The 14,637-nt window shown below is 42.7% G+C and overlaps 1 protein-coding gene across 2 annotated transcripts in view; it reads left to right on the top strand.

The window, feature by feature from the left end:
- LOC140737938 (putative methyltransferase NSUN7) overlaps positions 1-14,637 on the top strand; it is a 94,654-nt gene that overhangs the window by 6,735 nt on the left and 73,282 nt on the right. The gene's annotated exons all lie outside the window — the stretch shown is intronic.

Raw genomic sequence — 14,637 nt, 5'->3', positions numbered from 1 at the left:
TAAGTGCAGTCAAAAGTGCAACACCTTAACCCTGTGTAGTCTGTTGATTTGATTATAAGTAGATTATACAATTTTCAGATCTTCCATTATAAAAAGTATATTGTCATTGTAATATAGACTGTAATGGATTATAAGGTGTTTCTGATTGTTTTTAATACAAAAGAAATATATTCTTTATTCTTGGAGAGGCATAAGTTAAATGAAAATCAATATATTAAAATTATAAAGCTGGAATAAAAGTACATACATGCAATAATAGCACTTGAAGTACAATCCCTCTTATTTTGTATGGAGGTTTGGTGAATAGAATACTCAGCGAGATCTGTTTGGTGATAGTTGATAATTCATGAAAATTAAGAGGGCATTCAATGAATTCGTATTTGGCTAGACCAACTAAATTTCTGATCAATAGTAATGTTTAAGACAAAGATAGTGGGGAAGCCATTAATTCTAATTCCAATGAATAACTATAGTAGTTAATTTCCCAGTTGGAAGTAACATTTTATAGCATGAATGCCACTATCTGTACTGCCTGAGTGTCTTCTGTATTTTGCCACAAATAGCCAAAATCTGCTTCATTTGCTATTGGGATCAGCTTTTTCCTGCTTCATCTTAACCCTGAGTGAGCTTGTAACATTTAACAACTCTTTATTCTCAGCCTTCCGTGGAAGTTGTGGTAAGGCAAAGACAGCTTGGAGCAATTGTAGTCAAGCAAGACCTACAAAGTGAGACTGCTGGGGACACCTCTGCTTACTTTCCTTAAGGGAATATCTTGCCTGACAAATCTGTAGGAATTCTTTGAAGAAATAACAAGCAGAATAGACAAAGGAGAATTGGTGGATGTTCTGTACTTGGATATTCAGAAGGCCTTTTGACATGGTACCTCTCATGAGGCTGCTAAGAGACCATGGTATTAAAGATATTAGTGTGGATAGAGCATTGGCTGATTGTCAGGAGGCAAAGAGTGGGAATAAAGGGAGCCTTTTCTTGTTGGCTGCAGGTGACTAGTGGTGTTCTTCAGGTGTCTGTATTAGGACTGTTTTTTATGTTATTTCTCAATGATTTGGATGATGGAATTAATAGCTTTATGGCCAAGTTTGTAGACAATACAAAGATAGGTAGTGTTGAGGAAACAGAAAGGCTACAGAAGGGTTCAGACAGATTAGGAGAATGGGCAAAGAAGTGGCAGATAGAATACAGTGTCAGGAAGTGTGTGCTCATGCACTTTGGTAGAAGAAATAAAAGCATAGACTATTTTTTAAATGGAGAGAAAATTCAAAAATTTGAAGTAGAAAGAGACTTGCGAGTCCTTGTGTAGGATTCCTTAAAGATTTACTTGCAGGTTGAATTGGTGGTGAGGAAGGCAAATGCAATGTTAGCATTCATCTTGAGAGGTCTAAAATATAAAAGGAAGGATGTAATGTTCAGACTTTATAAAGCACTAGTGGGGCCTCACTTGGAGTAATGTGATCAGTTTTGGATTCTTGTGTGCTGAAACTGGAGAAGGCTCAAAGGAAGTTGACGAAAATGATTCTAGGATTGAAAGGCTTATATGAGGAGAGTTTAATGGATCTAGGCCTGTACTCACTGGAATTCTGAAGAATGAAGGGGGATTTCATTGAATGTTGAAGGGCCTGTGGAGAGGATATTTCCTGTGGTGAGAGAGTTTATAAGACTAGAAGACAAGCCTCAGAATAGAGGGACATTCATTTAGAATGGAGATGAGAAGGAATTTCTTTAGCCAGATAGTGGCGAATCTGTGGAATTCGTTACCACAGGTGGCTGTGGAGGCCAGCTCATTGGGTATATTTAAGATAGTGGTTGATAAATTTTTGATTAATCAGGGTATGAAAGGATACAGGAAGGCAGGAGATTGGGACTGAGAGGGAAATGGATCAGACATGATGAAATGGTGGAGCAGACTTGATGGGTCAGTGGCCTAAGTTTGTTCCTGTATCTTGTGGTCTATGGCCTTACTGCAGAAGAGATAGGCTGGGTTGACTGTGGAAGTGTGCACTTAAAGCCAGACTAGTGAGACTTTTCCAGAAAATATAGCGTCCCTTTATACAATAGATGTGCCAGAGTTAGACAATAAGAATAATGGAAGAACATACCCAACAACTAAGGCTCTGTTGCCTTTATAACTTCAAAATATCTTTGGCTGTCCGCTGGAACTTTTGATTTTTTTCATACCTCTGTTGTGAATGGTGATTGATCTTGCGAGTAAGGAATTCAAACATATCCAATTTACAATGATCAATATCAGTAACTGGTAAGTAATTTCTGTATTTTTAAAAAATCTTTCTGTTCAGACTTCAGAATTGTGTGGGTGACGGGCCCATACTGTTCTCCTTCTGCATAAGTAAAATAAAAATGCTTGAGTTGTAAGAGTACATGTGTTCTGGGCCCAGTTATTTTGTTTTGCTATCAGCAATGATAGTTATTTGGAGGTTGCACAGGTTGCCCTTGGCTTTGTAATAAAGGAGAAAGGAATTCAGCCCTGGAAGCCCATCATTCCTAAATCCTGAACAAGGGACTGAGTCTAGATGCTGTACCCCTGCCTTCCCCAGGCACGACTTTGACAAAGCGTGAATGACTTGCATCCTTGCAGCCGGTGCAGTGAATCTCATTATGCCATAGGAGTAGTACGTGCCAGTGGACAATTATGGAAACTCCGTGAGCTTCTCACTTCTTCTGAACTCTGATAAAACACGGTGAACTAACTATGAAAGTGTGAAAGCCCAAATGACAGCTCTTGAGTACTCAGTGTAGCTGGCATCAGTCGGTTCCCTGCCTCAGGCAGCGGTTCCCAACAGCACTATGGGAGGCAGAGGAGTGCAGAGGGGATGAACAAAGTGTTGATTTAAATGTATCTTGAATTGATTTAGCAGGAGCCCTAAGAAAATGTTTTCCTCTGCACTGTAGATTGGAACAAAAAAATTTTTGGACAGGAGACAATGATGTTAATGAATATGTAGGATGCATGTGTAAATGTTTCAAAAGTATCCAGATTAACTCTACAAACATGGATGCCTGTCTTAATAAATGATAGGGTAAATAAGTTGCAACCTACAGTAGGTTAAAGGAAAAACATATTATTACTTGTGTGAGATGTGAATTAAGTAAAATTGTGAGGATTTTACAATATTGCCAAAAGCAATAACATTAAAGGATTCAAGCTGTTAAGAGGAATAGGGACAATACCTGTGTGACTACCCAGCTGCTTCACTGTAGCCTCTGGGCAATTTTGTACATTATTTAAAAGGTATTATAATAGCTGTCCTATACAATTCATATGGTATTTTAATTTATAGCTTTGTTTATACTTAATGAAATTGACAGTGACCAAATTTTGGCTAATTGTTACCAGATTAATTTCTGCTTAAAATTTCACTGCAAATCTCAGGTTTGAACATTACTACTTTTATACATATGCCTCATATGACCCATTTGTGACTGGCAATTTTTGTTTTGAACGGTGTAGTTGTTCAGAATCACAATCAGGTTTATCATCACCAGCATGTGACATGAAATTTGTTAATATAGCAGCAGCAGTTCAATGCAATACATAATCTAGCAGAGAGAAAAGAAATAAATAAGATAAAACATAATAGTATACAACTGAATCAGTTACGCATATTGAATAGATTTAAAAAAAACATGCAAAAACAGAAATACTGTATATTTTTTAAATAGTGAGGTAGTGTTCAAAGCTTCAAAGTCCATTTAGGAATCAGATGGCAGAGGGGAAGAAGCTGTTCCTGAATCGCTGAGTGTGTGCCTTCAGGCTTCTGTACCTCCTACCTGATGGTAACAGTGAGAAAAGGGCATATCCTGGGTGCTGGAGGTCCTTAATAATGGATGCTACCTTTCTGAGACACCACTCCCTAAAGATGTCCTGGGTACTTTGTAGGCTAGTAGCCATACCAGACAATGATTCAGCCTGTCAGAATGTTCTCCACAGTACAACTATAGAAGTTTTTGAGTGTATTTGTTGACAAGCCAAATCTCTTCAAACTCCTAATAAAGTATAGCTGCTGTCTTGCCGTCTTTATAAGTACATTGATATGCTGGGACCAGGTTAGATCCTCAAAGATCTTGGTCACCCAGGAACTTGAAGCTGCTCACTCTCTCCACTTCTGATCCCTCTGAGGATTGGTATGTTTTCCTTTGACTTACCATTATTGAAGTCCATAATCAGCTCTTGTTTTACTGACGGTGAGTGCCAGGTTGTTGCTGTGGTACCATTCCACTAGTTGGCATATCTCATTCCTGTACACCCTCTCGTCACCACCTGAGATTCTACCAACAATGGTTGTATCGTCAGCAAATTTATAGATGGTATTTGAGCTATGCGTAGCCTAACTATTCTAACTGTGTGGGTTTTACAGTTCTTGGATCCAAGAAAGATGTAAATGGACCAGTGGGCATGGTAGGGGTAAACATGTGGATGTCCACAAGGGTGTATTCTTGTTAACGGATAGTCTGACCACTGGGCTTGAAGATGCCCTTGGGCCAAGGCAGCTTTGGTAAGAGTTTCTGCTTCCACCATATACCATGAGCTCTTAGCTTGTTAAGCAGCCTCACCTGTGACCCTTGTCAAAAGTCTTAAAAAACCCAAGTAGACAACATGAACTGATCCTCCATTGTCTATTCTGCTTGTTAGTTCAGAGATTTCCAACAGATTTGTCAGACAAGATTTTCTGTTGGTAAAATAGGCCATAGTAGCATGGTTTCCTCACGTGCCTCCAAGTATCCTGAGACCTCCTTCGCTTCACTATAGGAAGGATGTGGAAACCATAAAAAGTGTGCAGAGGAGATTTACAAGGGTGCTACCTGGATTGGGGAGCATACCTTATGAGAATAGGTTGAGAGAACGCGGCCTTTTTTCTTTGGAGTGACGGAGGATGAGAGGTGACCTGATAGAGGTGTATAAGCTGATGAGAGGCATTGATCTTGTGGATAGTCAGAGGCTTTTTCCCAGGGCTGAAATGGCTATCACGAGAGGATACAGTTTTAAGGTGCTTGGAAGTAGGTACAGAGGAGATGTCAGAGGTAAGTTTTTATGCAGAGAGTGGTGAGTGTGTGGAATGGGCTGCTGGCGACTGTGGTGGAGGCAGAGACGATAGGGTCTTTTAAGAGACTCCTGGACAGGTATATGGAGCTCAGAAAAATAGAGGGCTATGGGTAACCCTAGGTAATTTCTCAGGTAAGGACATGTTCGGCACAGCTTTGTGGGCCGAAGGGCCTGTATTGTGCTGTAGGTTTTCTATGTTTCACTGCCACCCACCCGCACTGTAGTCCACACAGTTTACTTTGAATAATTTGTTCCCAAGTGGATATGTGGCATGTGCATGTCATATAACTGTGAAGATGACACAACTACCTTCCTTCCTGCTCTGCTCAAGCAGCTGACCTTCGTTGCCTCAACAAAAGCCTGCAGCCAGTGCAGTGAATCTCGTTACCTTAGGAGAGTCACGTGTAAATGGACAGTAATGGAAACTACGTGAGTTTCTTACTTCTGAACTTTGATAAAACACGGTGAGCTAACTATGAATCTCTTCTGCTTTTAAATTACTTGCTGTAAACTGTTACAAACTATGAGATTCATACTAACGGGAACAATGAAATAACTAGATGGAATAAACAAGATGACTCCTTTGCCATGGTAGCGACAGTAGATCCTTATAGTTGAGGAATTATATGCAGAATTAAAACAGCTAAAACCTGACTGATTTATTGGCAGCTTGACAAGTCGTGCTGTGAGAATAATGTATGAACAAAGAGGTGTTTATTGCATGAGGACTACACTGTGTACCCCTTATCAAAATATGTATATGATAACAATATATATCAGCAGCTCCAAACAGTATTCTGGGCTCACTTTGCTGCAGATTTTCTCAAGCTCGGTGAACAGAGACATTGTGTTGCCAACTGAGGCACAAGCTTGCTAATAACAGTATGTACTTTCAAGTAAATTGTGTTTGACAGTTATTCCCTGGGTCTGAACCAAAAGACCTTTTGGTAGGTAGGCAGTTTGACATCTAGGCACAGCAAGCAGGGTAGACCCCTCGCCAATATTGAATAAGTGAACGAACAGACCATTGGGGTGAATCAGAGAGGAATGGGCCCACAAGGTAAGCTTTAACATTGTTTTGTCTCTGCTCTTTTATGACTCTGTTCGTTCCCTCATTTTGGCGTGGAAAATCCACTGATGGGACCCAAAGGCTTAGTAAATTCAAGACGGGCAGTTCGGGTCCCCCAGAATAGTAAATACAAGATGGGTGGTTTGAGTTCCCCGGAATAGTAAATTCAAGACGGGTGGTTTGAGTCCCCCGGAATAGTAAATTCAAGATAGGTGGTTGACTCTCCCGGAATAGTAAATTCAAGGTGGGTGGTTGAGTCTCCCGGAATAGTAAATTCAAGACGGGCAGTTCGGGTCCCCCGGAATAGTAAATACAAAACGGGCAGTTTGAGTTCCCCGGAATAGTAAATTCAAGACAGTCGGATCGAGTTCCCCGGATTGGTAAATTCAAGACAGGTGGTTGAGTCTCCTGGAATAGTAAATTCAAGACGGTCGGTTTGAGTTCCCCGGAATAGTAAATTCAAGACGGTCGGTTCGAGTTCCCCGGATTGGTAAATTCAAGGTGGGTGGTTCGAGTTCCCCGGAATAGTAAATTCAAGACGGTCGGTTCGAGTTCCCCGGAATTGTAAATTCAAGGTGGGTGGTTTGAGTTCCCCGGAATACTAAATTCAAGACGGGTGGTTTGAGTCCCCCGGAATAGTAAATTCAAGACGGGCAGTTTGAGTCCCCCGGAATAGTAAATACAAGACGGGCAGTTTGAGTCCCCCGGAATAGTAAATACAAGATGGGTGGTTTGAGTTCCACGGAATAGTAAATACAAGACGGGTGGTTTGAGTTCCACGGAATAGTAAATTCAAGGAGGGTGGTTTGAGTTCCCCGGAATAGTAAATTCAAGACGGGTGGTTCGAGTCCCCCGGAATAGTAAATACAAGATGGGTGGTTTAAGTTCCACGGAATAGTAAATACAAGACGGGTGGTTTGAGTTCCACGGAATAGTAAATTCAAGACGGGTGGTTTGAGTCCCCCGGATTGGTAAATTCAAGACAGGTGGTTGAGTCTCCCGGAATAGTAAATACAAAACGGGCAGTTTGAGTTCCCCGGAATAGTAAATTCAAGACAGTCGGTTCGAGTTCCCCGGATTGGTAAATTCAAGACAGGTGGTTGAGTCTCCTGGAATAGTAAATTCAAGACGGTCGGTTTGAGTTCCCCGGAATAGTAAATTCAAGGTGGGTGGTTTGAGTTCCCCGGAATAGTAAATTCAAGACGGTCGGTTTGAGTTCCCCGGAATAGTAAATTCAAGACGGTCGGTTTGAGTTCCCCGGATTGGTAAATTCAAGGTGGGTGGTTCGAGTTCCCCGGAATAGTAAATTCAAGACGGTCGGTTCGAGTTCCCCGGATTGGTAAATTCAAGGTGGGTGGTTCGAGTTCCCCGGAATAGTAAATTCAAGACGGTCGGTTCGAGTTCCCCGGAATTGTAAATTCAAGACAGTCGGTTCGAGTTCCCCGGATTGGTAAATTCAAGACGGTCGGTTTGAGTTCCCCGGAATAGTAAATTCAAGACGGTCGGTTTGAGTTCCCCGGATTGGTAAATTCAAGGTGGGTGGTTCGAGTTCCCCGGAATAGTAAATTCAAGACGGTCGGTTCGAGTTCCCCGGATTGGTAAATTCAAGGTGGGTGGTTCGAGTTCCCCGGAATAGTAAATTCAAGACGGTCGGTTCGAGTTCCCCGGATTGGTAAATTCAAGGTGGGTGGTTCGAGTTCCCCGGAATAGTAAATTCAAGACGGTCGGTTCGAGTTCCCCGGAATTGTAAATTCAAGACAGTCGGTTCGAGTTCCCCGGATTGGTAAATTCAAGACAGGTGGTTGAGTCTCCTGAAATAGTAAATTCAAGACGGTCGGTTTGAGTTCCCTGGAATAGTAAATTCAAGACGGTCGGTTTGAGTTCCCCGGAATAGTAAATTCAAGACGGTCGGTTCGAGTTCCCCGGAATTGTAAATTCAAGGTGGGTGGTTTGAGTTCCCCGGAATAGTAAATTCAAGACGGTCGGTTCAAGTTCCCCGGAATTGTAAATTCAAGGTGGGTGGTTTGAGTTCCCCGGAATAGTAAATTCAAGACGGTCGGTTCGAGTTCCCCGGAATTGTAAATTCAAGGTGGGTGGTTTGAGTTCCCCGGAATAGTAAATTCAAGACGGACGTTTCGAGTCCCTCGGAATAGTAAATTCAAGACGGACGTTTGGAGTCCCTCGGAATAGTAAATTCAAGACGGACGTTTCAAGTCCCTCGGAATAGTAAATTCAAGATGGGCGGTGCAAGTCCCTCGGAATAGTAAATTCAAGACGGACATTTGGAGTCCCTCGGAATAGTAAATTCAAGACAGGTGGTTGAGTCTCCCGGAATAGTAAATTCAAGACGGACGTTTCAAGTCCCTCGGAATAGTAAATTCAAGATGGGCGGTGCAAGTCCCCCGGAATACACTCAGACAAAGGGGGGAGGGTGTAGGTTACAGAAAATAATAGACAATATTCAGAGAATGGAAAGAAGCTGAGACAAATGTCATCCCAATTGTCTAAACATTTGGGAAAAGACAGTTGGCCTGCAGAGGTACATTTGATTTAAATTTAATATGGAAAGGGAAGACAGGGAAAGAGTATGGTCGCCTGATTGGCCTATGACGACAAGAGGCAGAAATAAAAGAAGCCAGACATAAATTAAATTGTTTGACTGATAATGCTAAGCGAATAAGTATAGACATACATAGTAAAAGAGGCAACCCTAGGAGTTGGCAAGAGTTGGGAGGGATTTGTGAAGAATGGGATAAGGGGACGGGGAAAGAAATTGTATCAGGGATAAAACATACTGGCCATGGAAGAATGAATAAAGGGAAAAGGGAAATGGAAAATAAAAATAATTCTGGGGCACCCCGCCTCTATTCAGTCATACTGACCGATTTCACCAAACGATACTGATGATGATTGGGAATGGGTAAGATGACCTAATAATCCTGCCGTACTATCCACAGCTGTGTGGGCGCCTGTTAGTCAGGTTCCCCACCCCATATATGGTTCTCGCCCTGGTGCCTCAGTCGCCAACTCAACAGTCATTGCATCACCACCGACCAATGTAGTTCCTCCAGAATGGTTGGGAACCCCAATACCCATTTCTGCCCGCACATGCAGTCAGACTGGACCCTGAACATGGGCCATTGGTTTTACCAGGACTGATACTGACTCAGTATCAATTGCCCATGAGGACCATTCCTAACCGACAAGCTGGAGTGGCGGGACAAGCACCTACTATGCAAGTCCATAAACCCTGGACCTCTTCCGAACTCTGACAAAAAGGTCGACTCCTGAGGGTTCTGTATTAGTTAAGAAGTGTCCTGACTATTTATTCTGCTAACTCTGGAGATTTGTTCCCTCTGGCTACGGCTGCCCTTACCCCTACTGATCAGACATGATTCACCACATGGCAACTACGACCAGTTAATCGCGACTGGGCAAACCGAACCGCGGATGACTGAAAATATATTGGACACCTTATATTGCACATCCTCCCGTGTACTTTAAATCATCTCTAGATTACTTATAAAATGACACAAGTAGCGAACGAGTGAGACGCGAGGCGAACAATGCTCAAACAACGAGTGCTGGAGAGAGAGTGAGGATCTGTGAAATGACGGGAGGCTACAGCAGGGTATGCCTACACATCACTTCATTCGCTTGGATTCAGCGTAGTGCTTGGCGTGTGGCAAATTCAAGTTTCGCTTTTTGGAACTTCCTGGAATTTTTTTTTCTAATATTTTCGATCCGCGGTTGGTTGAATCCGCGGATATGGAGGGCTGACTGTACTGTGCTCTCCTCCATCAAGCCCGGCCCAGCAAGGTGGCGGACAGGGTTAAAGTCAACAATATTAATTGGTCAGAATCCACTTAACCTTCAGAAAGCCATTTTAAATTGGTTAGTAGTTCACAAAGACAAAGTATTTCTAGGAAAGCAGTAAATCAGATAAAGACGTTCATTATTTATCATTGTAGCTGTATTAACAATCTGTGGCCTTGTCAAAAAGAAGTGTTTAGTTCATTTTAAAGCAAACCACAGAGGCATCTAAAGGGGAAAAAAAGTTCATTAAAATTTTAGTACATAACATTTTCAGAGGGTTACTAGAGCAATCTTCTCTATTCTAATATTTGTTTTCTTTCCTTATGAGGAAAGGTTAATTTTTGATTTTGTCCAATTCTGAACAATATAAGGACACTACATTATACTTTAAAAAAATTAGTGTGTTAAGTTTGTCAGAAAAAAAGATTTATTTGTTTTTTTTAAAGGGTTTTGTTATCAATTGTGGCACCAATGTAGTACATATCTTAATAGACCAGAAGGTACCAGATTCAGCCCTTGACCTGTGCTAATTAACCCCCATTCTTAATACACTACGCTGACTCAGATGCAAAATTCCTGGGCCTTGTCAACTTCCGCCACACTAGATATGAGGCCCTTCCCCTACAGAACCCCCTTCCCCATTTTTTCCCCTGTTCTACTGTGAACCCAGCCACCTTTTCAGAATGCCCACCTGAGCGTCTAGATTCACCACCCCATGATTGTGTAACAATAAATTACCAATTGGCAGAATTCCGACCTGCCACGACTGACGTCCCCCTCGCTAACCCGGAGTTGATCTTCTATGTAGATGGAAGCTCCTTTATAGACACTGAAGGCCAGTGCCGTGCAGGCTATGCAGTTGTTTCCAACATAGAAACTGTGGAGTCCGCTTCCTTTCTTACTCTTCATTCGGCACAGCAAGCTGAATTCTTTGACTCAGTAGAGCATGCATCCTAGCCACTGGGAAATCAGAAAATATTTTTACAGACTCTAGATATGCCTTTGGAGTCACTCATGACTTCGGACAACTTTGGAAAGCTAGGGCTTATGTCACCTCCTCTGGAATGCCCATCACTAATAAAATTTACATTGACAACCTTTTGTCTGCCATCTTTGCCTTCCTTCACAATGGCCATTATTAAATGCTCTGCACACACGAAAGGTACTACTGAGACTGACTGTGGAAACAACAGAGCTGACTCAGCTGCGAAACAAGCTGCCCTTACCGGAGCACTGATTGTTCCCCAAATGACGAATTGCTGGGGAAGATCTGAATCCCCCTGTTTCTGAATCAACCGGTATGCCTGGAATTGAGGATGTGTGTGTTTTACAGAGAGATGCCTCTGAAAGAGAGAAAGCCACCTGGGAATTGGCTGGATGTTTTTACTCGCCGACCGAGGACCTCTGGCTTACTCCCGCCCCTCAGGTCTGCGTACCTGAAACTATACCGGGCTATATTGTAGATTTTGTACATACCAATACTCACCTTGGTAAGGAGGGGATGGTAAGGCAATGTTTGGAATCGTGGTGGATCCCGAACCTGGAGAAAATAGCAGAGAATGTTGCTAGATGATGTCTGATATGCCAAGAACATAATCCAGGAATAGGCACCCCATGCCCAAAGGGATATATCCCATTGCCAAGATACCCTTTCTGCCAACTACAACTTGATTTTATCGAATTACCACACGTGCACTATTATCTTGTAATTCTTGATGTTTTAGTAAATGGATTGAAGCATATCCCACCACAGATAATAAAGCTGCATATTTTGTTGGAAGAAGTCATTCCCAAATTCAGGGTACCAAAGCAGGTTGTATCTGACAAAGGCCTGCATTTTGTGGGTGAGATTAATACCCAACTATGCCAGGCTCCGGGTGTTAAACAGACATTCCATTACCCCTGCAGGCCATCGCCCTGATTGAAAGGACTAATGGGACGCTGATAAACAAATTGGCTAAATTAAGACAAGAAACCGGTCAGAATTGGCTCAAAGTGCTACCGATAGTCTTGTTCCAGATGAGAACTCATATCAGACCAAACATGGTCTGTCGGCAGCTGAAATAGTATATGGCAGACCGTTAAGAGCCCCCTGGAAGGCTGCCTTGCTGGCCCCAAAATTATCTGAGATGGACCTGAATCAAATGTTAAATTATAGGGTATATCCTGGCACTAACCAAATCTCTCCAGGTCTTTGCTTTCGCAGGTGAAGGAGGCCCACTGGGAAGGAGAGGAACTGGAAAATGAGCATCGAGTTCTCCCAGGAGACTTTGTTCTCGTAAAGAACCATCTTAGAAAGAAGTTTGAGCCTCACTGGAAAGGACCCTACCGAGTGTTACTGACCACTCTGACAGCAGTCAAACTCCAAGGACTTCTGAAATGAACATATCTAGGACATGTCAAATGTGTGCACTCATGACTAAACTATCACTGACTATACTTGTAATCTTAAGCACTTGTAGTAACCAAGCCAAATGCCTTCCTGTCGCTTTGCTATAGTTACATTAGGGAAACTAACGCATCTGCCTGCTGGGTGTGTGCAGCGATTCCTCCCCATGGGAAGTTGGAGGTTGCATTAATAGCAATTCCACTAAACAGCAGTGAATAACGGTCAGTCTGGGCCTTTTCTAATGACACTCGGACTAGTGAGGCCCAAAATTGCACTAGTGATGTGATTGGAGACTGGGTGCCACTGCTTTGATGGTTGGTCCATTTTTCCCCTTCTGGAAAAAGACATCTGATGAGGAGGTCAGACATCATGGCCCTCCACTGTTGTCAGATCTGACCAACCAGCAAATACTATGGGCTACTGTAATTTCAAAGGTAAGGGGACTTGCTTTCTGGACAATAGCACCTGTGCCATTTAATCAACGGCTGAACCACTGCGGGTTTATGGGGAAAGGGCCTACTTGTGGCTCCCAGGAGCGACAGCTAGCCAATGGGACACCCAAAAAGGGAGCAGAAATTGGATGGGATGCTGCTTCCTGGCTTACCTTGTACCCCACATGCGAATGCTGAAAACCCTGGACCTGCACCCTTCCCTCCTACGGCAAAAGCAAGGAATCTCATAACTGGGGCGCTTCTGGATGACAGCTTTCCTCTTCTGTGGGGCGGCCTATAATTCAAGGGAAATCATCAGCCTGGCCGCAGTTTTGGAGGAGATGGATGGCGTCCAGGATCAGGTGAGGGCCATCACAGCTGAAATGATGGCACTATGACAGACTGTTTTACAGAACTGAATGGCCCTTGAGTTTTGTCTGAAAAAGGAGGCGTGTGTGCTGCTATAGGACAAGAGTGCTGCACCTACATCCCAGAGGAATAAGAGAACATTACCTCTCTCTCCCTTCACATCAAAAGGAGGTAAATAAAATCTGGAAATTCGTGGCTGACTTACATGGCTTTAGCTCAAAAGGAGGATTGTGGTCCTTTAGTGGCATCTTGGCAGGATGGAGCGGTATAGTGCGACATTACGCTATTATCATTGCAGGAATACTCATTGTTCGTGCACTTTTCCAATGTTTATGGCCCCTTGTCAGCCAGTGCTTTTACTCTACACCCATATTTATACAAAGAGTCCCTCTAGAAGAAAGGGGTCCTCAGAGAGACCGAGGTGCAAATAATGAGGATGGAGACTACAATGACAAGGAGGCCTGTCAGCTTATCCCAAGGGTTACTATCCACCCTTCTTGCACAAATATGAAAATTAAGATGTACAACAACCCTGACATTGATAATCCTAGTTGTCATGAAATGACAAAAGGAGGGAATGAGGAATAATATGCAGAATTAAGAGCTAAAACCTAACTGACTTATTGGCGGCTTGACAAGTCATGCTGTGAGAATAATGTATGAACAAACAAGTGTTTATTGCATGAGGACTACACTGTGTACCTCTTATCAGAACATGTATGTGTTAATAATGTATATCAGTAGCTCCAAACAATATTCTGGGCTCACTTGGCTGCAGATTTTCTCAAGCTCTATGAGCAGAGACTGTGTTGCCAACTGAGACTCAAGCTTGTTAGTAAACAATATGTGCTTTTAAGTAAATTGTGTTTGACAGTTATTCCCTGGGTCCAAACCTAAATGCCTCTGGTAGGGAGGCAGATCGACATAGCCACATAGCACTCCACTGTGATCAGGCTGCAAATACTTTCCAAATCCTTTTGAAGAGTAAGTACAATTACAGCATGATGTGTCAAAGGCTGAAAGGACTTTATGGACTGAAGCATATTAGGTGCAAAACTATAAAGGATGATGGGTATAATCAATAATGAGAGGGTCTTGACCATAGTAAGAAAAGTAGCAGCAACTGCATGATTTGCCAGACACACAATCCTGGAAGACACTACCGGTATCTGCCACCACTGAGCCCTTCCCCAGGAGGTTATTTGTGTACCTACAAATGGACTTAATGCAGTTACCTAAATGTATGGGTTGTGATTATACAGCTGTTACTGCTTTGTCATCAAAAAAAGAACAAACTGCACAAACAGCAAAAAGTGAGCAGAATATTAAACATCAAACCACGGTGTCCCCGAAACGATCCAGGAGTGATGGTCACCAAGTTGGTTCAGTTTCGTGCTACATTGATGATTGTAGGCCTCGGCTGTAGAGCCAATTCTGTGCCAAAGTGGCTCAATCAAATCAAGCAAATAACAAAAATAAAGAGTAA

This window comes from Hemitrygon akajei, chromosome 13 (assembly GCF_048418815.1).
Source record: "Hemitrygon akajei chromosome 13, sHemAka1.3, whole genome shotgun sequence".
NCBI lineage: Eukaryota > Metazoa > Chordata > Chondrichthyes > Myliobatiformes > Dasyatidae > Hemitrygon > Hemitrygon akajei.
The sequence above is the reverse complement of the archived record's forward strand: the minus strand, read 5'-3'. Positions and strand labels throughout refer to the sequence as shown.